The sequence below is a fragment of the Gallus gallus genome, chromosome 27 (genome assembly GCF_016699485.2).
Source record: "Gallus gallus isolate bGalGal1 chromosome 27, bGalGal1.mat.broiler.GRCg7b, whole genome shotgun sequence".
Taxonomy (NCBI): Eukaryota; Metazoa; Chordata; class Aves; order Galliformes; family Phasianidae; genus Gallus; species Gallus gallus.
The window spans coordinates 1780925-1806268 of record NC_052558.1 but is presented as its reverse complement, the minus strand read 5'-3'; the positions used below and the strand labels follow the sequence as shown (position 1 = coordinate 1806268).

Here is a 25344-nt window from a genome sequence, read left to right as displayed (position 1 = left end):
TCACAGCATATGTGCTTCAGGTGAAGCGCATGGGAAACAAAAGAAATTAGGCTCTCATAAAGATATCTCCTGTGTTGTTCCAAGGCTGTGATATTTGACTGATGACTGCAAGATGTGACTGATGGTTGCAGGAATATATGGTTCTCATTTGGGTTTTCCAGTTCAGGGCATCCTCTTACTCCATAGCACGTTTCCATCTGGGTTGAGCATACAGCCTGCCAAATTAGATGGTAAAGATGGCTGAGAATCCCCTTCAGACATGTTAGGATGCAATGTGCTTTTCATTTCTGCTCTGACACCTGTGGTATGTGTTAAACTGGATCAATCTACTTTCCTTTGCTTCAGTACAAAACAGGCTGAGAGTAGAGAGTATTTATCTATTTGTAAATCTGAATGAACACTGATGATAGCTAGAAAGGACTTCACTAAAATTTCTCTCCTGGATGATGCTTGCATTCCAACCCACTGCACATAAGCTGCTTTTTTCCTTGAGAGCAATTAATTGGTTCCCACAGTGCACTGCCATTTTCAGCCATACTGGAAAATGGGGAGTGTGGTGCTTCTTTGGATGCATAGGTGTAATGTCCACCCTTCTTGGTCTTCTGGAACCTTCCTCCAGCTGCCAAACACACAACCAAAGGAGGATGCGTCTTTGATAGCAGGATGGGGAAAACTGAGGATGTTTGTCATCACCACTGCCAGTTTCTGCAAGTCCCCAGGCCAAGGACTACACCTGTTGAAGAGATCTCATATTCCCAGAGAACTGAAAGCATCATCCCAACACTCTGCATGTGATTCTGGAAAAGATACTGCTCTGTTTCACATTCTAATTATTGCATTATCTACGTGGAACTCACATCAAAAGAGATGCCCTTTCATGGCCTCCACGTTAGCAGGACCAGATCTGGGAAGTGACCCAGGAAGAGCCATAAGCTCTCGCTACCAACTTTTCGATCTTCAGTACCTGCAACCAGGAGATGGGAGCACCACAGACCGTTGTGCTCAGTGGGATGCTGAGCTGTCACTCAGTGATTGAAGTATGCTATCTTGATATCCCAGTTCCATGGCAATCTTCCCCGTGAGGCAGGTGGGCTGAGTAACAAGAACCCAATAAGTAGGTTTGCAAGCCAGATTTGTTCAGTACTCAAAGCACTGCACAGCTTTGTGTGCAACAAGCAGGAGCCTTGGGGGGAGTCAGGGGGTCATGTTAGCAGATGGAGGTGACTGTTAACATCCTAGGGCACCAACCAACATCCTACAGCCCATCTCCTGGGACAACCCTGCTGGGACAGCAGGGAGAGGACTTCCCAGCTCTGCTAGGGGAGACCACATTAAGGTCACACAGTGAAAGCCAGCAGTTCCACGATTCAGAGGAGATTACCACGTGCCAATGGAGAGAACAAGATGAGCTACTTGGAGCTGTCATCCAGCAGAGCTTTCATTGGCAGGGTCCTCCAGCTCACAGGCAGAGCTGGCTCAGTTTTCCAGCTCGATTAATTGTTGTTTGTTTTATGGGAACTTGGAGCTAAAATGCCATGTGTTGCTGTTTGAGAAAAAATGCCTTTAGAAAATAAGATTCTATTGAGTAGGGAGAGCCTTTCTGCCATTGGCAAAGCACAGCTTTGATGGGTTTGGTTTACTTTGATAGTAAACAGGCGTTTTCTCTCTAGTAAAAAGATATTTCGGGCAAAGTCATACTCAAAATAAAGCATCTCAAAGCACCATATTTCATCTCAGAACTCCCTCTCCTCCTCTGTTCCCTCCCTCCCTCCCCCCTCCTTTTATTTGTTTTTGTAATTAGGGTTTGGTATTATTTTGTTCAAGTTCAGCAAGCAGATGACTCGATGGGATTTGGGGGATGACTGTAAGGCCGTATCAGCCAAAACAGCAGCTCTGCAATCTCAGGTAGCAGCCAGCCCTACCCTCCCCTGCTCCCCTCCTCCAGGGGCTGAACCCCTCCTTGCAGCACAGTCCATCCCACACCCACCCTGAGTACAACTACAGTTCTCGTATTTTCTTCTCTTTTTTTTTGGCGGATTTTCAGTTAATAGAAAGCCCAATTGAAGGATGCGTTGAAACAAACAAACAAAAAAAAAACACATCAAATTTAAAGATAATAAAAAAGGATAATCAAAGCTTGCTTCTTCTCAAAGTGCCAGATTGACACAGAAACTAAAGACTGAAATGTTTATGTCCTTATTTTCCAATTCACAGCTTGAGCTCACAACACATTCCAGTACCAAGCTATTTTTTACTTTTCCAATTGGAAAATAAATAATATTACATCTCCCCTCCTCCAAATGAATTGAGCTCTATCTCCTACTTCTTACAGCTTTATGTTCCTGCCAAAACTCAGACATAACACAAACTTACTGCTAAAAGGTAATTGAAAGGAAGGAGCAACCAATACACGCTGTTTTCTCTGATTAAACAAGGCAGCAGCTTTGCACATGAAAGACGGTGTTATGAGTAAACTTGAAAGTAACATTTCTTCCCAAGAGGCATCAAAAATGGATCTTTCACCCAAGGTTGTCTCTCCTGGATGCTGTGCAGCACATGGTGTTCACTGTTACAGCACCTCTGCATGGGCAGCCCTCAGCAGAGCCTTATGCCTTTTAGCACCTTTATTAGCTGTGATGAGCACTCTGCAAGTATACATTTGGGAAAGCAGAACCCTGAATTCCCCTCATCCTACCCTGAAACAAAACCACTGTAGCGGAGAAGCAAGAGACCACAGCACCAATGCAGGGGATTGAGGGATATCAGCTGGAGGAGACTGCACTAGGTGTAAAAGCAAACATCACACTGTTTGGACTTCTGATTTTCAGGCACTTAAAATTAAGCAAAGCACAGAAAATTAAGCAAGAAATTCTGTAACATGATAGAAGGGTCAGCAATAACAGCAGAGCAGCAAAGACCTAGGCTGTAGAAGTGAGGACTTCCTCAAATGCAACAGCCATAAGCCTCCAAACAAAGAAGCATCTTCCCTTCAAGAGGCCTCAGGTACAGAGGAACCCCTCAAACATAACACCCCCAACCCTCCCTTACCTCCACTTCCAACCCTTAAATAAGAGCTGGGAAGGGGTGGATCCTGGCTCCAGGCCTTCCAGTCACTCAGGTGCAGTGCATTGCATTGCATTGCATGCACCTGAGCAAACCCTGGGTTGGCCCTGCCTCCCACCAGGTGCTCAGTTTCAAGCCATGACTTAGCATTTCCACTGCACACCCCACCCACAGTGCCTCTGCTCCCATCTGTTTGCTGGAGATAGTGGTAATGCTCTATTTTCCAGTGATGTTGTAAAGATAGATGCAGCCTTCAAGCACACAAGAGAATTGCAGAGAGGAAGGCAGTAAAGTATTCTCCTTGTCCATGGGGGATAAGATGAGAAATAATGGGTTTAAGTCGTAGGAAGAAAGATTTAGGTTAGACATTAAGAAAAGCTTCCTAATGGAAAGGAGGATGAAGCCCTGCAATAGGTTGCCTGGTTTTTAACAGTGTTAGATGTATATCAGAAGTGGTTCTGGGGAGAGCTGCCACAGGGGGATTGCAGGGGTGGAGATTGGTTGGATGAGCTCAGACATCTTCTGGGCTCTGCCCTGAAGGAGTTGTGTCAGCAGAAGCAGAGCAAGAGGGGGGAACCAAACAACACCCAGCTGAGGACAGAGCAGAGCCTAAACAGAGCCACTGTGGCCACAGGGAGCAGCCATCTATGGAGGAGGGGGGGCTCCTTTGCAGGAGATGCTTAATGCATTTTTATGGTTGGGCAGGCGGAGGGGTGTCAGCTCCATCTCCATGCAACCCTGCGATTTCTTCAAGAGACTACAGCCAGGAAATCCCATAGGAACACAGAGGTTGGCACATGTGGGTCCTCAGCAAGATGCACTCGTGGTCTGGGTGTGGAATGGCAGCTGGTGTTTTTGTGACCATGCCCTGTCGCCCTGAGCATGTGCTTGCCTGGAGATCCACTTTTCAAGGCTTTGGCAACTTGAGTTCTTCTGAATTGCTGGAGATGCTGACATTAAATCCCTTCTGAAATAGCAGGTGTCTGAGAAATGCAGCAGCCCAGAAGCTGGGGTCAGCACAGCCACGCATGCAGAGCGCACTGACCTGACATATAGATGCTGGCTGCTCAGGGATGCAGTCAGAGGGACTGAAGCACAGCAGGGAAGCACAGAGCAGTGCTCCCCCTAACCAGAGCAGCAGTGCTCTGGCAATGCTGGAAGGCTGAGCTTCCCATCCCACTTTGGGATCAGCCCAGGGCAGTGGCTCAAGCAAACGGATGGCTATTAGCCTTTCCCCTAGCTTTGAAGGAGGAATGGGTTAAAATCCAAAGCAGAAAGATATCTTTCCAGCAGCTCCTGAGGAACGAAGGGGGGAGAGGAAGGGTTAACCCACTGCGCTGCAGAGGCTGCAGCATGCAGGTAACTGCACAAAGACATCCAGCAAGCTTTTGTGTACGATTTGAGCCAGAGCAAGCACACACCACAGCATCCTGCAGCAGCACCCGGCTGCTCTGCATGCCCATGAACATAAACCCATCTGGGCACTAACACATCCCATCAGGAACAGAAATGCCTTTGGTTGGTTGCTGAGCAGCCCGGATCTGAGGGAGTTAAGAGCTCGATACTTAAATCCTGGGCTGCTGCGTTTTATTTCAGTTTCCCTCCAGTGGAAGCTTGTCTCAGGGATCATTTATCGGACATCAGCAGAACATTTCTTGTCCTCCTTAACATGAAAAGATTTGGGAAGTAAGGATTAATCTTGCACATAAGTCACAGGTTTGGCACAAAAGCTCTCTAGGTAACTTTGTACTCCAAGTGCCTTTCCCAGCGTCAGTCCTTGAGCTGGAAAGCAATGCACGGACAGGAGTGCCAGTATTGAGCAAATACCCAGGAAATCTCTGAGGGTTTGATCCCTGCTTCTCACTGCAGCGAGGGGCAGGCAGAGGTAATGCTGGGCTCCCTGATGTGGTGGTTTTGGAAAGCCTAAAAGAGAAAACATTATCCTGGGAAATGGGAAACTCGGTGGCTCAGTCTTATGGGACAGAATTGCTCAATCTTGGCCAGATAGCAGCAGCCAGGTAAAGAGCCACCCAAAAAATGCAACCTTTGCGAGGCTTAGCAGGAAAGCTGTACAAGCAGAGAACCACCAGGGATGCAGGAAGGAGAATAGCCTCTGATCCCACCCTCAGGCTCCCCCTACGTCCCTCTTTGTTATTAAATCCAGGTGCAACTCTCTCTGCAGCCTTTAATAGGCTGAATCTCATTACCACCTCCCCCCTCCCTCCCCCCTCCCCATTTACAGCTGGGGTAATCAGACCCAACAGAGCTTGACAGAATTTACAGGGCCTCGTTCCCACCTTAGGTCCATTTTTAAGCTTTGTTAACGATTGCACAAGCAATGTAACCACCCCTAGCTATACTGATTTGCACAGCTATGCTTCAGGCTTGTTATGTGATCATGGCCATGGTAAGGAGGTGCTGATCTGCTGCAGCAAAGCCAAACGCAGCTGCAGCTCTCAGCATTAACTGCACAACAGCAAATAGAGAGCTGTGTCCCAGTGAGGCCCAGATGCAGCAGCAAAACCCTGCACCCTCAGCTGCCTTGCAGCTCCATCATCATAACAAGGGCTGCAGCCCTTGGAGCCCCTATAAAGCAACTGCTGCCATGCGGTTCTTGTAGGGGGAAGCTGGGAGTACATCTTATTGAGTCAGAGACTCAAATCTCCCTTTTGCAACGTCCCTGAGAGAGATGGCACGTGTGTGTGCAGAGCATACAGAGCCAGGACAGATCCTCTTCTCCAGCTCTCTGCCCAGCTCTGTGTTTAGGGCAGGTCCCAGCTCAGGCTGCTGTGCTTGTTGCTCTGTTACAGGCCTGCTCCCCCAGACCAGCCTGATGTCTGAAGGAGAATCCATATATGAGCAATGCAGAGATATTAAAACCCCTTCACTCCCAAGGGAAGCAAAAGGAAAGACTTTAATTATCAGCCCAGTCCAACAAGGCAAATACATCTAGGTTAATGAGCATCCCACCGGCAAGCACCTTATCTGAGCAGGTAGATGTATTCCCTGTAATTGAAGGAAAAAGAAAAAGCTATTCAGTAGGTGAAAATCCTGCTACTGATCCTAGGAACTTCCTTTAGGAAATTCAGCTTCCATTGAGACCTTTTAGCCCTGCCTGCTTTTCCTGGTGAGGCACACCCTGGGTATGTAAGATTCAGACAGGGGCAAGTTTCATTTCTTTGAGACACCTGATGGGTTTGGGGCTGAGGTCCTGCAGAGAGGATGCTGGCAGGACCCGTTACCTCCTGGGGCTCAGGGTTTCAGCTGCAGGATCTGATTTTTCTGCTCTGCCTCTTGCACTTCTAAGCCCAGCTACAGATGCTCAGATCTCAGCTCTTCCTTAGAATGAACCGCAGGTTTTCCCGAGCTAGCTATCTCTGTTTAAGATGACTGTTGTGGTTATCTGTGTTGAAACACATAACGCTCTTCTGCCATTCTAGACTGAAAAATAAAAATCACTTCCTGGCATCTGAAAAGCAGAGCCAGGATTTACAGCTCAGCTGAGCTGTGTGCTTTCTGTTCCCTCTGCAGTGAACAGAGCTGTTCCCTCCTGCTTGCTCCAAAGGTTGCTCTCAGTCCTGGACAATGGTTTTGGGGTTCTGTGGAAGTGCATGAAAGCAATTGCCACATTTTGAAAGGCACCAGGTCCTGCATGGATGTGACTGGGCTTGCAAGTGTTTAACCTCTTTAGAGAAATTGTATGTCATACTTGGCTGGTCTGCACCTGTAAGCACCATAAAGACAGAAGTGTTGTAGTAATGTACTCAGATAGTAGCTGCTCATAGTAATATTTAAGAGTAGGTGGATTGCAGGGGAAATAAAAGCAGAATTCAGCTGTTTTGCTTTCCTTTCTCACCTCTGACTGGCAGGGAAATGCTTTGCTGTCTGCTGCACCCATTGCTTTTAGTCAGCTGCTAAAGCACTGCAACAAAAGTGATGGCAGCACAAAACAGCCTTGACGAGACACTATTAGGATTGATTGCAGATCTAATTATAGGCTCCCTGATATCTGCATTAAAGTGCTGTGAAGCCCTGCTGAAGGGCAGAGCACAGCTATACTAAATACAGACCACGGCAATCTCTTGCCCAGCACCATCCTGGCTAAGGAGAGGCGGTAAGGAAAGGATGAGGACTGATTAACTGCTACCTGCCATGTGCTGCAGGAGGAGGATGGGTACAGAATGGGAGCTTGGACAGGCTGCAGGGCTGTGCCACGAGTCCACAAAACAGCCAAGGGGAGAACCCAGCTGGATGGCTGACATGGTTTGCTGTGTTCTTCCTCATCAGGCATTGTCTTGGGGTGAGTTAAAACAAGAAGCAACTCTAGGCGTCTGACTCCCTTTTGTAGGAACTGAAAAACAGCCCACTTTGCATCCAACTGAGTGCAGAGTCCATATAGAGATAGTGTTTACATATGCAAACGAATGTCTGCATATGCTAATGAGTGTACACATTTGCTAATAACTTCCACTTAGGAAGCTGTGAGCTACTTCCATCAGCCAGCCCTGGAGCTCCATGCTGCAGTCAGTTATTGCCATTGCTTTATTCACTAGAAAAGCCCATTCCGCCCTGCAAGGGAAATCTGTGCTGCATTACAGCCCTCATTTGCAGCCTGTAAAGCATCTTTGTCATCTTGAATCAGGGAAGTACGAAATGCTAAGTCTGGGAAGCAGCTGCAGCTGGAGTAGGGTGAAACTCAGCTGAGTATCCCAGACAACGAGGAGCAAGAGTCCTACAGAGTTTAAAGCAGATGAGTTCAGTTTGCTTTCATTCCTGAATTTTTACACAGGCACAAAATCTGCAGTAAAGGTGGCATCCCGGGAATGAGCACAAAACAGGAGAAAAAAGGAGCACTCGTCCTTCCTGTCCCCCTTTGCTGTCTGAAAACACACACAGGTCTCTTTGCTCAGGTCCCAGAGCTCAGGGCTGTGTGGAAATAGGGAACCACCCCCAGTACTGACCCGAGGAAAATGCTGGCAGAGAAGGATGGATGAGGGGTAGAGGAGCTGCTAAGGGAATCCCTTTGATAAACATCAGCACATCAAATCGTGCACCATGGGCTCCTATCTCCTTAGCACTTCAGAGCCAGCAAATCTGCTATTGATTTTTTCCATCTCACTTGTCAGAGGATGGTGCTCACTGGAGATAAGGATTCCTCCCTAGGGCTGCACACAGCGAGGCAGGGCTCTGGTGGCTGAAGGGAAGCATGCCCTGCTCAGGACTCACTGCAGAAAGGCATTGCAAAAACCTCCTTATCTGGGGACTTTATTTCGACCAAGCATTGCAATAGTAAAGACTGATCTTTGTCCTGAGCATGAGCTTGCAGGGACAGCTTGTCCTGGGGTACAGGCAGGAAAGCTCATTGCAGAAGTTAATACACTGAGTTGGCTGGATTGGGATTGCAGGTTATTGCATCTTTGATGTAATCACTCATTTCTGCTGAATAAAGTCACTTTGATTCAAGATGAGAAAAGGAGATGGTTTTTTTTTTTGTTTACAGAGCTTGAAAAAAATAGTTTTTAATTTAAAATAAATCCTCCCATGTGCATCAGACACCACCATTGTGTTGTGAAATAAAACCTGTGGTTGGCGATGTGACATATTTTTAATGGCCAAAAAAATGTGTTGTCAAAAGAATTGCGCTGCATTCCACATCCCCTCAGCAAGTCCTTCTCTCTCCCCGGCTGTCAGCATTCCCCTCCCTGTCTTTGTCTCTTTGGGGTGGGAAGAGCTCCATCCATGGTCCTTGGCATCCTCACCAAGAGTTACGATGGGGAGGGTCGGTGCTGTGTCAACAGACTGAAGGGGGATAATCCACCCCAAATATCCCACCTGGGGATGTGGAGAGGGAACATTTAGAAAAGTGGACAGCAGCAGAAGGGCTTCAGTGGGAAATAAACCTCATCCCCAGGATCTCTGGGGAGTGAATGGGCAGTCATAGAATCACAGAATGGCCTGGGTTGAAAAGGACCACAATGCTCATCCAGTTCCAACCCCCTGCTATGTGCAGGGTCACCAACCACCAGACCAGGCTGCCCAGAGCCACATCCAGCCTGGCCTTGAATGCCTGCAGGGATGGGGCATCCACAGCCTCCTTGGGCAACCTGTTCAGTGCGTCACCACCCTCTGGGTGAAAAACTTCCTCCTAATATCCAACCTAAACCTCCCCTGTCCCAGTTTAAAACCATTCCCCCGTTTCCTATCACTGTCCACCCTCTAAATAGTCATTCCCCCTGCTGTTTATATGCTCCCTTCAAAGTATTGGAAGGCCACAGTGAGGTCTCCCCGGAGCCTTCTCTTCTCCAAGCCAAACCAGCCCTGTTCCCTCAACCTTTCCTCATAGGAGAGGTGCTCCAGTCCTCTGACCATCTTAGTGGCCCTCCTCTGGACCCGCTCCAAGAGCCCCGTGTCCTTGCTTTCCCCTTCAGCAAAACATGGGACAGCAAACTGGAACATGTGTGATTAGCAGAAATTGGCTTCTCTTTAATCTTCCATGAGAAAATGCAGGAATGCCTTGGATAGGTGCAGATTCATGGCACACTAAAGCAACATATAATGGGCCATGCAACAGGTGTGATGCTTTGGCCAGACTCTGAGTGCTCCCCTGCGACTCAGAAGTTATTTGCAACAGCATCTTGTCCTGTTATGGAAATGGCTTTTTTCTCCCCTTTTTGGGTACTCACAGTGTGCTGTGCTATGTGGGGTTGGCAGAAGTCTAACACGCTTTCTAACGCATGATCGAAAGCATGAGTTCTGTTTAATCCTACTGCCAGAATTACTCATATTTACATGCCCTAAGCATGCCAGGAATAGCAAACTTGCAGTCATCCTCCGATTTCAGCTTTTTTTGGATTAGTGACTTGTTTGTGGATTCTCTCCTGGAGTACTTGTGTGTATTTGCTAAATAATCGGGACAAACTTCGGCCTTGGTGGTGAGCTATCATCATGACAGCTGTCTTTGCTAGCAAAAAGGACTGGAAATTTGCACTTTAGATTATATGGCTGTCAGCTCCAGTGATTTTATTATGAATCTTGCAAAACTTAATGTTTTCCTTAAAGCTTCTGCTCTTCTGATAAAACGTGAACTTGAGCCCTGATGTCATTGCAAAGCGTGGCTCTGGGCTCTGAGATGGAGAGGAAAGGTTGCAAATGTGACTGAAAAGGCTGAAAAGCCAGCTGGTAAATGAAAGGTACTCATGTACTCTAAAGCAAAATCTCATTATTTTGTGGCTAACTATCTACCTTGCTTAGAGCAGGGCTTCCTAAGGGGCAGTGAGCTCAGTACCTACCCAGATACATGCAGACATAATTTGCTCATATGTGCCTACAAATGCAAAAGCTATTAGCAAGAGAAGGGTAGGGCTAGCAGGCTGCTTGACCACAAAACCCTCAGAACACATCAAATCCTCTGCTGCTCCTCAAGCTTCCTGCTGTTCTGCTCCTCACAAGCTGCTTGCTGAGATCAGTTCCCCCAACAGAAGCCACAATGCAATGATTGCGGGGCCCTAATCTTTATGATGCAAAAGCCAACGTTCATCCCTAGAGATGTGGATGCCCAAGGCTTGCTTTTCTCTCTGCACCAGAAACTTGGAGAGCCAAACAGAATGAAGGCTTAGTGGAATAAAATGCAAACAGCTGCAAAACCCACTACCCGCAACCTCTGCCAAAGCACTGCAGCCCTCTTTAAATCATCTGTGACACTGAGAAACACAGAGAGAAACTGTGAGGGCTGCATGAGAAGATGGGAGGATAAGTAACAATTTGTGCTTTAATGCAGGCTAGTAATCACTGCATGTCATCTGAATGTGCCTTATATGTCAGCAAAGCAAGGCGCTCCTGCCCTACGCTTTCCTAAGCTGCTTCCCCATCCCCTCTGAGTGAGCTTTAGCAAGCAGCGAAAATGTTTAAGCGCTGTGTTTTTGATGTGTCACATCCATCACTGGTTCAATCAGGAGAGATTGTGTAGATGCTGACAAGATGTTTTGTCTGTGAAACTATTTAGATTGATTTAAAGCGCCAGGACTTGTGCTTCCAGGATGCGTGCGTGCCTGGAAACAGTTGTTATGGCAAACACAGGCAGCCAGCGGGGCTGTCAGAAGCAATGAGCGTTGGGAGCCAGGGGGGGCCTTGGGGGGGGTCCCTTCCCAGTGGCAGATTCAGCGGGGTCAGAGTGTGTGTGTTCTGGGAGAGGCAGTGTGTGGGCAGGGATGCTGCCATCCCAGTCTGGCTACGAAGGTGGCGCATAAGGGTATTTTCTTGCAGGCTCTTGTACCAAAGAAGTGCAGTGATGGGACCAGGTGAGATCCCAGAGTCCTTTAGGCTTTGCCCAGTGATGGGACAGAGTGAAGTTGAGCTGCCGTGAAGGTATGGGAGTGGCTGGGGTAGGGGATCTCCAGCACTGGAGGGCTATGGAAGTGGCTCCTGCATTTCACCTCCTAGGAGCAGGGGGCTCTTCCTGGTGCAAACTTCCAGTGCACGTGTCCTGGGATAGCTGCTTGAACTCATCTGCTGCTTTAACCTGTTGCAAAGCAAATACCAAACAGAAGCTAGGGAGAGCCCTGGAGTCAGTGGGGAAACAAGCAAACTGCCCATCCAAAGGGGAGAGCTGGTCAGGAGGCAACTGACTGTTTGAGTCTCTTTTGCTGAAGGGAGGAGCAGATATTTTTAAAAGCAGCTGGGTTTCCATAGAAACCCCAGGAAAGGGTCCTGTAATCACATGGGGGAAGGGTGCAATTGTATTGATCCAAACAGCTGCCAAGAAGTTAAATGCTGCAGGTGATGCAAAATCCCCAAGCCACAGCTGAGCTGGGGTGGGGAGGGGGTGGGGTGCTGCTTTCATCTTATTTATCCTCTTGCTGCTGAATTCAAGTTACTGTGTATTTATTTGATTGTTTTAGATGACTTTCACTGCCCCATTCCCAAAAGCAAACAACCCCTGGATGCTTTGCTGTGCCTGGTGAAACTGAACCCCATTGTGGCCCTAGTGGTGTCATCACCTGTAGTTACCTGAGCCTTGTTAGGTCGCCAGCACAGACAGCTGCAAGCAATGGACTTTTTGGGGTAGAGCACAAGGAGGGGGTGGGCACAGACTCACCCCCTGGCCCACCACCCCCCCGCCCCCAGGTTCACACTGCAGCTGTCACCAGGCAATTCCAACCAGGAATGTTCTGAACGTCACCTCCACATTCCCCTGTGCTGCCCCGGGCTTCAATGCACGTGGCCACAACCTTTCCAAGACTCGCTGTCCCTTTGCCAGAGAGCATTCTCTACTTTCATCTCCAGTTCTAAGCATCTGAAGCTGTAATTACCAGAAGAATTTGATGCAGAGCGCATCCAGGAAAACGAATCAAAGCATTTGCTCAGGCAGGCTGAGAGCTGGTAATTACAGAGAGGGAAGCTCGGTGCTTTGCAGCAACTCCAGCTGCATGGAGGGGAGATGATCTCCAAACACATTTGAGGCGCTTCGTTATCAGAGATGGAGGGAGATGGGATGGAGTACAGAGGAACGGGTCGTAAACTTCAGCTGCCAAGTGAGGGAGATCCAGATGGTACTCACCAACAATTGCTCTGAGGTCTTTGCCCATCACTTCTGTGCTCTCCAGGCACAGCTTTTTCAAGCTGCTTTTGGGAAGTGGAATTGGAGGAAGTTTCAGCAACCTTGTCATCCTAAGGTTAAAAATCTCAATGTCTGACAATATTACAGAAATCATGAAAGTGCTATGGATGTATACTATTCCATGTTTCTTCTTTTTTTTCTTCTTTTTTTTTTTTTTTTTCCGTGCAATTTATGGCATAAGGATAAAAGAATATTCCACTTCTGATAAACGTGATGCAGAATATTTAACTTCAGTGAAATGTTCAGTGAGAATTTGCTGTTCATCATTTCCCTGTTCGACACTACAGGACATACCCAGACTGACAAACTTCCCAGGAAAGTGTTGATTACAAACACAAATACGTCTTTCCTGATGGCCAACATTTTGTTATTGATAAGAGTGGTAGAAATATTTGCCTCTCTGTTGCCAGAACAATAAACTGAAGGTTGCGAAGAGCCAACAGTCTTTGGTGTTTCTCCTGTGTTGGAGAGATGAGGGTACTACAGACTATCCTTGTGCTTTTGGGAGTCCTTGTATCTTCATTAGCACCAGGGAGCTCATAAATAGCAAACCACCAGCCTGGGTGCCTTGAAACCCTTCCGTTAGCTCATCCATCCATTAGCTAACCAACAATTTTAAGACCAGAGCTTCTACTTTCCCCTGGTCAAACCACCATAACAGGGGGTCTTTCTGAAAATCAAAGGCAGACAATCCATGAACAGATGTGCACAGTGCTCCAGGACTTCTTAAGAACAGCTATGAGGCAGGATCAACGATGGGGGATTGGACTGGCAGCATTTGTCAAGGTTAGGTAGTTTCCAAGTTACTCGAAATGCTTCAGGTGAAGCTCAGATGTAAATAAGTCGCCTGCAGGCAAACTGCAATGGGGATAATACAGAAAATTCTTATTTCTTCTAGAATCAGATGGAGCATTTCTCACACTTGTGCTGTTTGTGGGCCGTAGCTAATAGTGCTGCTTTTCCAAGCAGGCCAGGAAATCCGTTCAGGCTGTAATGGAAAATACCATCAGCCCTAAAATCAGCAACATCTTTACTGCTTTGAATTCACTGCAAGCCCAATCCATTTTTGCTGTCACCCTTTAGCATCATGAAGGCAATAGCAGGGCAGGGATGGATAATGCACTGTGCTGTACTTGACCCTAATAATGCAGTTTTCTGCTTTAATGAAGCACAGGAGTCATATATTGAGGGGAAAAGAGATATTATAGTCAAGCTATCACTGGTCTGGGAGGCCAGATACATAAAGTGGAACTGCCCTAAAAAGGCAAAACCCATTGGCCCTATGTGACCAATTATTAAGCATAAATGTGTTGCACCCAAGATCCTTGCTGGATGTAGAAACAGTTTCTTGTCAATATTTTTTTAGAGATTTTGAGTTATTTTTTCCCACTCAGAGCAGACCAGAAAACGTGGAAGTCAACATTCCTCATGAAATGAAATTTCTCTTCATCCACGAAAAAGCTTTTTCATTTAAATCACTGTGAAGCTTTCGATTTCAAGCTGAAATGAAGAGAGATATGGAAGGATTTGGTTCATATTCCAAAGCACTTCTATCTCAGACTGAAATTATATTTCCAAAATGCTTCACAGGAAAGTCCTTTAAAGTCCAAAATGAAATATTTGCCTTTAAAAGAGATGTTGCAAATGCTCTGTTTCAGTAGCTTCCACACTCCCACTTTGTTTTCACCTCAACCACTTCATGCATGAACATTGTTTTGAGTTCTGTGCTCGACCACACGCTGGCCAAATATTTCACTACGCTCCTGAACAGGTCCATCATTGTAAAATGGCTTTACAGGGAAGGTACGTTTGCATTACAGCCCATTGCAGAGATTTAACACTGGCAATGGTGAATAAAATCCTTTAAACACTTGTTAACTCGGGGAGAAGAAACGAGTTAAGCTCATTTGTCTCCTTCTCTAGATGAATTTTTCATTTTCTCTTCCAAGCCCATTGACGTTTGCAAAATGATCTTCTGGCATATGTTCAGTCAATAATATTGCTGCTGGATTTCAAGTCACCACAAAGTAATGCCTGGCATTAGACATGCGGAGGGGTACGTGCGTGTACAGGGACATGACAAAAATCTTTGATTTTTTATCTCATTTGGATACACTTTGGGTATTGTCTTTTTGTGTCTGTCATCTTCAGAGCTGTCAGCACGGTTGGGAACTGTGGCTGATGAATTGCACTTGTCACCACCTCTGGAAAAGGCAACAAAGAGCACAGTTAGAGATGTAATGAAATCATCACCGTCCTGATAAAAAGTAAAAATCACCTCGGTTTAAACCCACAGCCAATAACTTATGCAGAACTCGTAGTTTTGAATTCACAGCCTGAGGCACGGTGTCCTGGATGATGTTTGGGGTGACTGGCTTCGGAACACTTGTTAAGATTCCAAAGTTTATTTGCCATAGTATAAAAGGGAGAAAAAGTATCCATGACATCTCCAGCATCCTTTTGAATGGGGAAGGTTCTCTTCTCTTCTACGTATCTCTATTGGACACCATGTGGCCTGAGATGACCGCTGGTTTTTCACAACACTTTTTTGGGCTCTTCCTGTGAATTGAGTAAAGCAGTTATTTGTCAGAGAAACAAAGCTTTATATTGGCTCATCCAATTGTCAAACTGTGGAATAAATTAAAAGGAAGTGTTGTTCTGAAGAGTACAATGCTGAGAAAATGTAGAATTTGTCTCAGTGGACTTTGAACAGGGAAGAGGGAGGGACGAGAGGGAAACCTCTTGATGACCAGCCAAAAAGCTTAAAAATTAGTAAGCATGGATCATTTTTATTGGCCTGACCCACAGTTCCGTGGAAGTCATGGAGAGTCTCATTACTGATTTCTGAGTATGTCATCTTGGGTAGAAGAGGCATAAATTGACTTTGCAAAGTCAGTGGGGATGTATCGACCCGTACCACTAAATACCTGGCCCCATCTTCTTTACTGCTTCAGGATCACGAAGCTGTGAAGTGAGCAGTCCTTAATTAAGAAGTAAGGCAGTTTGAAACTCTACGCTTCTATTTCCCTCCTAATTAATCCCAAGATTAATTTTAAAGTTTGTTTTCCTCCTTCGAAAAGTTCTTATGCCAGAGCTGCCCTGTGCTGCAGCCAAGGAGACCCACACAACGAGCTGACTGCAAAAGGCAGCTTGGAGAAAGACAGCAGGCAGCCAAGAGAACCGAGCTGAAATTTTGATTTAAAAAAAAATAAATGTTAAAGAACGAAGTAAATTTTACTTCAAGTCATCAGCCTGTAAAGTGGTGTCTCAATGTGTGTGTGGAGAGCATTCAGGTGTTTGGGAATATATCTGTAATTAGAATGAGTAAAGCTTGCCATCTGGAGAGAAAATCTGCTGTCTTCTCGACATGGCTGGGGTCGAAGGCAGTTCCACATATGCTACCAACAGAGAATGTTCTTCGGCAGTTACCACCTGCTTGGTTATCTGTGTTTATCAATGAATGAGGGCTACGTTTGTGTTTCAGGCATCGATTTGATATGGTTTGGGTGAGAGGCTTTCTTTTGATACATGAGGAAACTCATGGTCATCAAAAATAGTATCCAGCAATGTGTTTCAGGTGATTCAGTGGCAATCCACCCCTTGTGGGCTCTCATGTTTTATTGACAGCTGGCAGTTGGTGATTTTCTGAATGTTTTTGTGAACAGGTGAGAAACATTGCTTTTTTCCAGCAGTGAGTTTTCCACTGCCTTGGTTGCTAGGGGAAGCCTGGAACTGAGGCCCAAGAATGACCTGAAAGTTCAAGCACCAGCAAACAAGTAAGAGAAACCAAATCTCATTCAATGGTATTATGTTCTGTGGGCATAACTGTTGCTTGCTGCAGGTCCATGCTCTGTCTCTTGGTGCTGTGGTCTAGAGCCTTAGGAATGAGGAAAAGATGCTCTGAGTGCACATGAGGCAGGAGGGCAGGAGCTGAGCTGCCCCTGCACAGTGCAAGAGGCTCTGAGACTTGTACCAGGAGGTTGCATACATTGTGCTCCTTGCATACCTCCCTAGAAAAAAGGAATACACTAGCTGAAGAGGTTTCTCTGTGGAAAAAGGAAACCTCTCTCATAGCAAGGAGCTTTCACATTCTGATCTTGCAGGAGTAATATAAACTATAACGTGGTCTCCATCTCCTTGCCAAGTTTCAGGACTTGGCGTCATACCCTGCCGTCAATATGCAACTAATGACTCGAGTCATTAAATTATCCCTGGTGCCTTTTCTTGCTGAGTAGGAAGAAATACTTGTAATGGCTATTTTAGGTGTATGTGTCTGTTTTTCTGAAATAACTTTGAGCTTAGAGACTTTAATGCTTCCAATTAAATTACACTTGAAATTATCAGGGTGAGTTGTTGGGAGGTTTGCTTCCCTGTAATTGTGTCCTTGAGGCAGAAGTAAAGTGGTTCCCTGATTTCTGTCCTTCTCCTGACCTTATTTATCACCATGCACCAGCCCTGACCTGCTGGTACATAGTGTAACACTACTGGTGTCTGCAGTGAGTTTCTTACTGAAGATGTCCAAGATTACTATGCTTGCATCTGCAATATGGATATGTGCATACCAGAGCTGTGGTCCCAGAATTACTTGACAAGGACTCAAACACATCCAGGAGCTGGCGTAGGTTCTTGGTCCTCATCTAACACAGCAATGTGTTGACAGTGCCTTCAGCTGCAAAAGCGGCAGTATTTGTCAACTGAGTCATCTAAAAGCTTGCTTTAACTTAGAGCTGGATTCTTGTTTCCCCTGTAGAAGGGACTCTTCCTCTGTCCTTGCCTTTGTTTGGGCCCAAAGAATCACTTTTCAATTGAGAAGTCCATCATGAACTTGAATCTAGGTCTCTGGCTCTGAGGTTTCTGACACTGTTTCAGACTTCATAGTCTGTGAATACACCCATGAGAGCCTAAGTGTGAATACACATGTTCACGTTCATACATTCACAGCTGCATGAACACACACACAAGATGAAAGTCCCCATCACCATTTATCTCAGCAGAGTGCTTCTGGGTTTCGTTGAAGACTGATTTGACAAAGGTCTGAGTGCTGAGATTTTGTTTTGTTCAAAGAATGATTTAAGGTTTCAAAATTCCTTCCTGAGTCTATTTCTACCCTGATCTGAAGGCAATCTCACCTTTTCATTTCTACACCTATGCATCACTCTGCATCTGGTCAAAATTGGTTATTTATTGATCATTCCTGGATGTCTCTATGTGAAAAGAAGCAGTGCCTGGTCTCCAGTTTTGTTTAGTGAAAACAGTGGAAATTTTAAGGAAGAAAACTCTTTACTTGCATTTCTTGTGGCTTCAGGAACAGCATTTGTGTTGACGTTGGGACTCCTCTGAAAGCTTCACCAGGGAGGCTCATTTTCTTTCTGAAGCTGCCTCTGATGTCTTCTCTAAGAAGCACCTGAATAGCTAAAGAATAATCCAGATCTCACCGAAGCATTTGAAATGGGCACTTATGAAAAAGATGACAAGGATTTATGGCTGGTGAGTACTTGTTGCAATGAGCGTGGAGAACTGCCGCTCTAATAACAGCAAGATTTATGGCTTCCAATCCATCAGCGCCCAAGTTGCACGAGAGATTTTTATGACGGGAACTTTGTCAAGACAATGCAGGCACCTGAAGGCTAAGTCTCTATTCTTGGGAATAAAAGCTACAATTGGAGGGTTTTTGTTATCAGAAAAGATTTCTGAACCATCTGAAGATTAAATGTTAAAAAAATAGCTCTTACAAGGGAATTTCTTGGGAGCAAAGCGCAGCTGAGGGCTGCAAGGCTGGTGGGGCATAATGAAACTGAAAGATGTGCTCAATCTGCTCCTTGCAAAAACTCTCCTTCAGGTTTGATAGCCGCTTTCAGTGACTGCAAAGTTTGTAAGAGCGCTGCGGTAGATTGTTTTCTCGAAGATGTCATTGACTGCCACATTGAGCCTGACAAAGGGTGCCTTTGGGTTGACAGGTGACACCTTCCCCCACTGCAGCTCCGTCTTTTTCCAATTAGTGTCATCATCACTTGCAGCCGTGGTTAGTAATAAATGTCATGAGAGCTAAGGATCTGTCCCATTGGCTCTGCCTGTAAGTCAGCCCTCTGTCCATTTAACTTACTGTCCCTCAGCCTACTCATTTACAAAGACCAGACCTATTTTTCTATTCCTGCAGTGTCAAGCACAATTTCATTCTGATGACTCTTTCTACCCTGGGGGCAAGCTCCATCCCATTTTACCTTTTGGCAAGGGTGACTTCAAAAAAGTCTTTTGCAATGTTCTCTTCTGCAATATTCTCTTTCTACCTGTCTCCCCTATGTAAGTTCCCCATTCAGGGACCTTTTCTCTGCTGGAAAAAAAACCAAGAAAGCTTTGGAACAAATTTAATGGTCATCTATTCTGTCTGCCAGCTAGCCAAAAAGTATGTATCAGCTGGCCATAGTACATGTTAATGTCTCCAGCCCAGGAGACAAATGGGTAGGAAAGCAGGCTATACATCTTGTTCTTTTATATATATATATATATATGGTTCCTATTGGTAAGAGAAATAACTGATTTCAAAACTGTATGCAAGCTGTAATTCTTGCTATTTTTTGTTGTTGTTGTTGTTGTTTTTCTGCAGGTTCACTACAAACCTGCCATTGCTCCTGACTCCATGTTCTATTTATTCCTAGAGCTAGAGCTCCTTTGCTGCCCTGGATTCTGCAGGTCTCCTCCCCACCTAAAATAAAGCTTGTTTGTGCCTGGAGGAGCTTCAAACCTGATAGCTGCTCAGGTTTTGTCTCTCCAATCTATACACTCTTTGCTGAGAGAGACCTTCACATCATCCTAACCAAAAAGCACTTCCAAGAGGCAAGACTGGCATATACCACTCACAAATGCCCCCTGTGCCCGTGCTTTCTGCTCCTGCAGCAGCTCAGTGTCACCAGTGGTACTGAAGTGCGCTATCCAGTGGTGCTGTTGCCTTTCTGCTTTGATCCTGCTTCGCTCTGACTTGAACAGACCTCTTCTTGTGTACAGGATTCATCTCATCTAGATGCAGATGTGTGAGTCTGAATGAGTCATTCTGGGCTCATTTTGGAGTTAATGAGGAAAGAGATGCTCCTGATGAGTAATTCATCTGCCCTGTCTATCCTCCATCCACTTCCCAAGAGAGGCATCTCTTGTCCTTCTTGGCTGCCCTCCTCTCTCTGCTAACTACAAAGGTGGTCACTCAGACCTAGATGCTGTTTCTTGGCTCAGTCAGAGCCCCCGCCTGTACAATTAGCCAAAAATGCCCCAAACATATTCATGACACTGAGTAAAAAGGGCTAAAAATGCACTAGCTGAATTCCCAGAGGTCCAGTTTAGCAGTACACTCCACTCCACCTAAAAGTCAAAAGTTATCCTAAATAATTCCTTCTGGCAGCTTAATAGCAGGTATTTGACTGTAATGCTTCCTTGATGACATTTGCAGTGGCCCAGTTTGCTGTCTTTAGAAATAATAACTTGTCTTAATTTTCTCTTTGAGGTGAATAGCAAAAAAGAGGTGTGGATTCTAATCCTGGTAACCTTGTTAGATATTTTAAGTCAATAAATTATCTTCATGCATAGCTTAGTGTTTCAGCTTCCCACTCCAGTGGATGAGGGTTCTCATCATACCTGTTAGAATAGCAGAGATAAATGACTGCAGTCTGAAGATGGAAAACATTGAATAATGCAAAGATCTGTGGATTTTGTGATATTATTTGGCTAGGGGAGAAAATTCTTGGACTCCTGAAGAGCCAGAGCTAAGAAAGGCCTTTGTTTCAGTTAGATTGATCTGCACTTTTGTGCCAAACATGGTTCTAAAGAAGTAAAAATGCTGCAAGTGTGATGTCTGGGTTATGCCAGGCTGTGGACATTTCTATCCTGTTTAAAAAATTCAGGACAGAATGAGGATTTTCTGCATTTTTTCTCCTTGGGAAGCCAGGAATCCTTGTCAGAAACACCACGCAGTGCTCCCAGGTTCTGGATGGCGTTGCATGAAAAGTTGTGGCGAAAGCTGATCGATGTTGTGAGATAGAGACCTGGTTTTAAGACGTGTTTCAAATCTGTACTCTTCGAAGCAGAATGATACGCCTCAAGAGAAAACCAGGGGTTTTAATGAGCCAGAGATGTTCATGGAACATCGCCAACGTTTTTCATCGTATTATTTTCTCCAGACAAATAAAAATCCTCAAAGCCACAAACTTCCTTTCACGAGACATCAGAAAGTTCTGGCAAGGAACTAAAAAGCTTTTAATGAAAACTGAGTTTTCTGCTTTTGTTATTTTCATTCCTCTTTACAATCTTCTGTGTAGGTTGGATTCTCCAGGGTCCCTCTCAGCTCAGCCGTGGCTGATGCTTTCATTTCCTCATGGAAGATTTCCACTGATCCATTTGGGAGTTACAGCAGGAGCTGTGAATGGGGCTAATTCTATAACAGAAAATTTGGGAGTACTGTCTTAAATGAGGTCTATCCTTGCAAATCTCAGTACCCCACAACCACATCCATGGGCTCATGTTATTTGCACAGAGGAGTCGCTCCATTTCTCCTTTCTGATAAACAGGAATGTATCCAACATTTGTAATAGTTTATTCCTCTGTCAACAGATGAGAAAATAATAATTACACCCTGCTCTGCAGGACTGGGAATTATAATCAACACCAAAATCTGTACATAATTAGAAGTTTGTTTTAGATGCTTTTTTCAAATTTATTGCACAAGAAATTGCTGGTGTCATCTAGTGTGGCTTTAAGCAGTGAATCTAAAAGTGACACATCACTGTTACAATTGCCACTGCAGCAGCAATTAAAACATCCACCATTTTTTTTCTGTCCAAAACAGTAAAGAACAAAAGCCATAAAACAAGTTGCTCCGATCAGTCAGAGGCACCATTCTGGTGTAGGAAAAGTTCTCCTTTTTCAACCCAGTCGCAACTTGTGATTGTCTGCAACTTGTTCTTGTAAGGTTTAAGGCTCCTTCATAGAATCACCAAGGCTGGAAAAGACCTCTGAGATCATCCAGTCCAACCATCCACCCATAACCAATATTTCCCACTACACCATGTCCCCCCGTACAACATCTGAATGTTTCTTGAACACCTCCTGGGCCGGTGACTCCACCTCATGGAGACAGCCAACCCTACTTTGAGATGGCCAACCCTCCCTCATCATAGACTCACAGAATCACCAAGGTTGGAAAAGACTTCCAAGATCATCCAAGTCCAACCATCCACCTATCACTGATACTTCCCATTAAACCAGGTCCCTCAATAAAACATCTAGATTCTTCTTGAACGCTTCCAGGGGTGGTGACTTCATGACGTCCCTGGGCCATACAAGGGTGGCATTGGGAGTGCCTGGACCTGGAGCATGCCTGGGTTCCTGCATCTGCATTCGTGTAAAGGCTCAGAGCCACAGAGCAGCACTATGGGGGGTTGCATGCTCCACAGCATAGACCAGAGAGAGAAGGATAGGAATAACTGAGATTGTGGATTGCATTCTCCTGATTGAGTAGCTGTTGGAGACTGTTGTTTATATACTTGTCTAAGTGAAATTCAGATAGGTTCCCTTCTGTGCCTTGGTGCTAAAAAGGGGAAAGAAAAGCTCAGGAGTCCTCTCAGGCAATTCATGCTTCTCTGTGCCTATTGTAGAGTGCTAGGTCTATGAAGATCTGAAGGAGATTGGAGGCTTCCCTGGCTCTTGCTACTTCTGATCATGAGAATTGCTCTTGCCCACGAGGTGACTTGTGGCAAGGGTTATTGAGTGCTTCATCCATGCTGGCAGCCAGTGGGGAAAGGATAAGCTCTGAGATACATACATTGTGCCTTCTCTTGCTGTGTGATGTCTCCGTATCCTGGCATTGCAACCTCCTGTAAATCTTGGTGCTGCAGGAGGTGTCCACACTCAAAGCCATCTGGACTGAAGTCTTGGTGTGCTTGCGTGTGTGCTTACACTTCCCTAACACAGCTGCTGAGCTGAAATAAAGGCATCAGAGATCAAAAGTCTGGAAGCTCACAGTCACAGGAGGTGGAAAAATACCTGAGATGATCCCACACAATTTATTTACCAGAAAAGAATTACATGAGGGTGCCTCAGCAGCCTTCTGTGAACTGGATACAGCATTACGACTGAGGTCTTTTCTATCTTGGCACATCACATATCGTCTCACTGACTTCCAGTCTTAAACGGCTGTTAATTTAAAAAGCTCCCTTGTTCACCTCTGATACAGACTCAAGAGCTTTTCAGGCTGAGATGAATTGGAATCCATGTAAAGGCTGTAAAATGCTTTGTACAGCAGTGTTTTAACTGGATGTTTCTATCTAAATGTGTGTTGCTCTGCAGCTGAGATGCAATGGACCCAGACCCTGCAGCGCTGCTCGTGTGGCTGTGCTGGCTTCATTAAGTTTACACAATCAAGTTGTCTTCATTTTTGACTTTTTTAAAGCACCTGAGAAATCTAGGTGAATGTGAGACGGCAGAAAAAGGCCTTTAAAGAGCATTATGGATCCTATTTTAACTCGGGCAGTTTTAAGTGCACCATCATTAAAACATTGCGTGTGAAAATGAAATAACCCTACCAAACTTCAATCCTTTGTGTATTCAGCACATTGCCATCTGCAGCCTTCCGAATTGCTGTACTTCTTTATATCTGAAGCAGCCTCTTTTTGTCAGAAATACAGCGGTTGCAAAGTGCATCTCTGCTGGGCTCCATGGGACCCGTTGTTGCTGTATACTTCTTAAACGTCTTACACTGTCTTAAAGGGAAGAATAAGCATGTTCAAATGTTGGCAATTGCAAATCAAAATGTCACATTGGAAGAAAAATCCTCATCACATAAAATTTCTCATTTGGTATTGATTGGAAAGTTCCAGCAGGAGGAATGAGAAATGTTGAACTCGATCTCAAGAGCAAAGACTTTCTTCGTTACAAGCAGCAAAACAAGCCGTCATGCCTATAAAACAAATGCAACTGTTTTCAGACCAGCTCTAACTCCGTCATTCCAAGAGTAATGAATTTGCTCAAGAAAATACTATACTGAGACTTCATTAGTCAAAGAAATGCACCGTGTATGTCAAAGAAAGTTTGAGGTAATATATCTGCGATAAATATACTCACATATGCCAATCAAATTCAAGAGCAAAGCAGCTGAATTACCTTGCTTAGTAGCACGGTAGATGCTTACTGCAGAAAATGAAGGGAAGGATGGATGTTTCTTCATGTCTCTAGCTGAAGGAGCAGCACAGAGTTTGTAGGGTAGGTTTCTATGTCCAGTGTTATGCTGGAGGTCAGGTTAGGTGCTGTCTATATTTCCTTCTGGCCTTCAAAAAATGCACCTGTCGAAATAAACACATAGCTTATGGGCCACTGAATCTATGTGCTAAGAAATTATTTCTTATTTAGCAGTATAAATGACATCACCTGCAAAACTGAATAAGCTGCATGTACCAGAGTCAGCACTTGAGCCTGAAAATGGGAAAAGCATGAGGAGAGAATCCCAACCTCCTTAATCACCTCACAAATCAAACATACGGGCAGTAACTCTTGTTTAGAGAAAACTCAGCAGGGAAATAAGCTCCTTGCTCTCTGCAGGGGAAAGACAGCAGTTTGACACAAAGAGTGCTGCTTTTTTGTTTTGTTTTATTTTGTTTTGTTTTCTCCCAAGTGATCCAAGTGCCAGGGCATGACTTGCCAGAACTACTGGGAAGGTCAAAGTGTTCCCACGTTCCAGCACTTTCATGTAGGTAATGGTGTGTCTGCAAGGGAGGGCTCGAGCTGAGGCCCATCTGCCTTTCCATGAGTATTTTCTTTCAGTAGGAGATGAAGCATGTTTTGCTTAACCTGAATATCATGAAGCATGTGTGAACCCACTGTCTGCTGACCTGGGAGGATTCAGAGTGACAAAGGATCATAGAATCACAGAATGGCTTGGGTTGGAAGGGACCCCAAGGATCATGAAGTTCCAACCCCCCTGCCACAGGCAGGGCCACCAACCCCCAGGGCCCCATGCAACCTGGTCCTGAACGCCTCCAGGGATGGATGGGGCACCCACAGCTTCTCTGGGCAGCTGTTCCAGCACCTCACCACTCTCATAGTAAAGAACTTCTCTCTGATATCCAACCTAAATCTTCCCTCTTTGCACTTAAAACCATTCCCCCTTGTCCTATCACTACCTACCCCTGTAAAAAGTTGATTCCCCTCCTGTTTATAATCCCCTTTTAAATACTGGAAGGCTGCAATGCAGGTCACCCCACAGCCTTCTCTTCTCCAGGCTGAACAAGCCCAGCTCCCTCAGCCTGCCTTCGTAGGGGAGGTGCTGCAGCCCTCTGATCATCCCTGTGGCCCTCCTCTGGACCCTCTCCTGTACTGGGGGCCCCAGACCTGGTTGCAGTACTGCAGATGGGGCCTCTGGAGGGCAGAGTAGGGAGAGACAATCCCCTCCCTGTCCCTGCTGGGCACCCCTCTTCTGATGGAGCCCAAGAACATGAAGGACATTTTATGTCATGGTCCAGGCTTTGTAGAGAAGACTTTAAGTGTTCAGATTGAGTTCATGTACCAAAGCAATCCTACATAAAGCTTAAATATTTGGATGTGTGCAGGTTTGTATGTCTTTACACAGACAGTGGGATTTGATTTTGGCTCTTCTTGCCTTTGGCTTTACACTTGTTTCAGAGTCCAAT

General features: G+C 45.5%; 1 protein-coding gene and 1 long non-coding RNA gene across 7 annotated transcripts in view; one reads left to right on the top strand and one right to left on the bottom strand.

Annotated features, from left to right (window-relative positions):
* The window catches only part of ASIC2 (acid sensing ion channel subunit 2), a 413868-nt gene that overhangs the window by 27262 nt on the left and 361262 nt on the right, over nucleotides 1-25344 (top strand). The gene's annotated exons all lie outside the window — the stretch shown is intronic.
* Nucleotides 13035-25344, bottom strand: part of LOC121107703 — a 52661-nt gene continuing 40351 nt past the window's right edge. For all 5 annotated transcript variants that reach the window (XR_005842041.2, XR_005842040.2, XR_005842039.2 and 2 more), the window contains 2 exons: nucleotides 23822-24000; nucleotides 13035-23618 (listed from right to left, as the gene is read on the bottom strand). This is a non-coding gene — a long non-coding RNA (uncharacterized LOC121107703). The remainder of the gene's footprint in view (nucleotides 23619-23821; nucleotides 24001-25344) is intronic.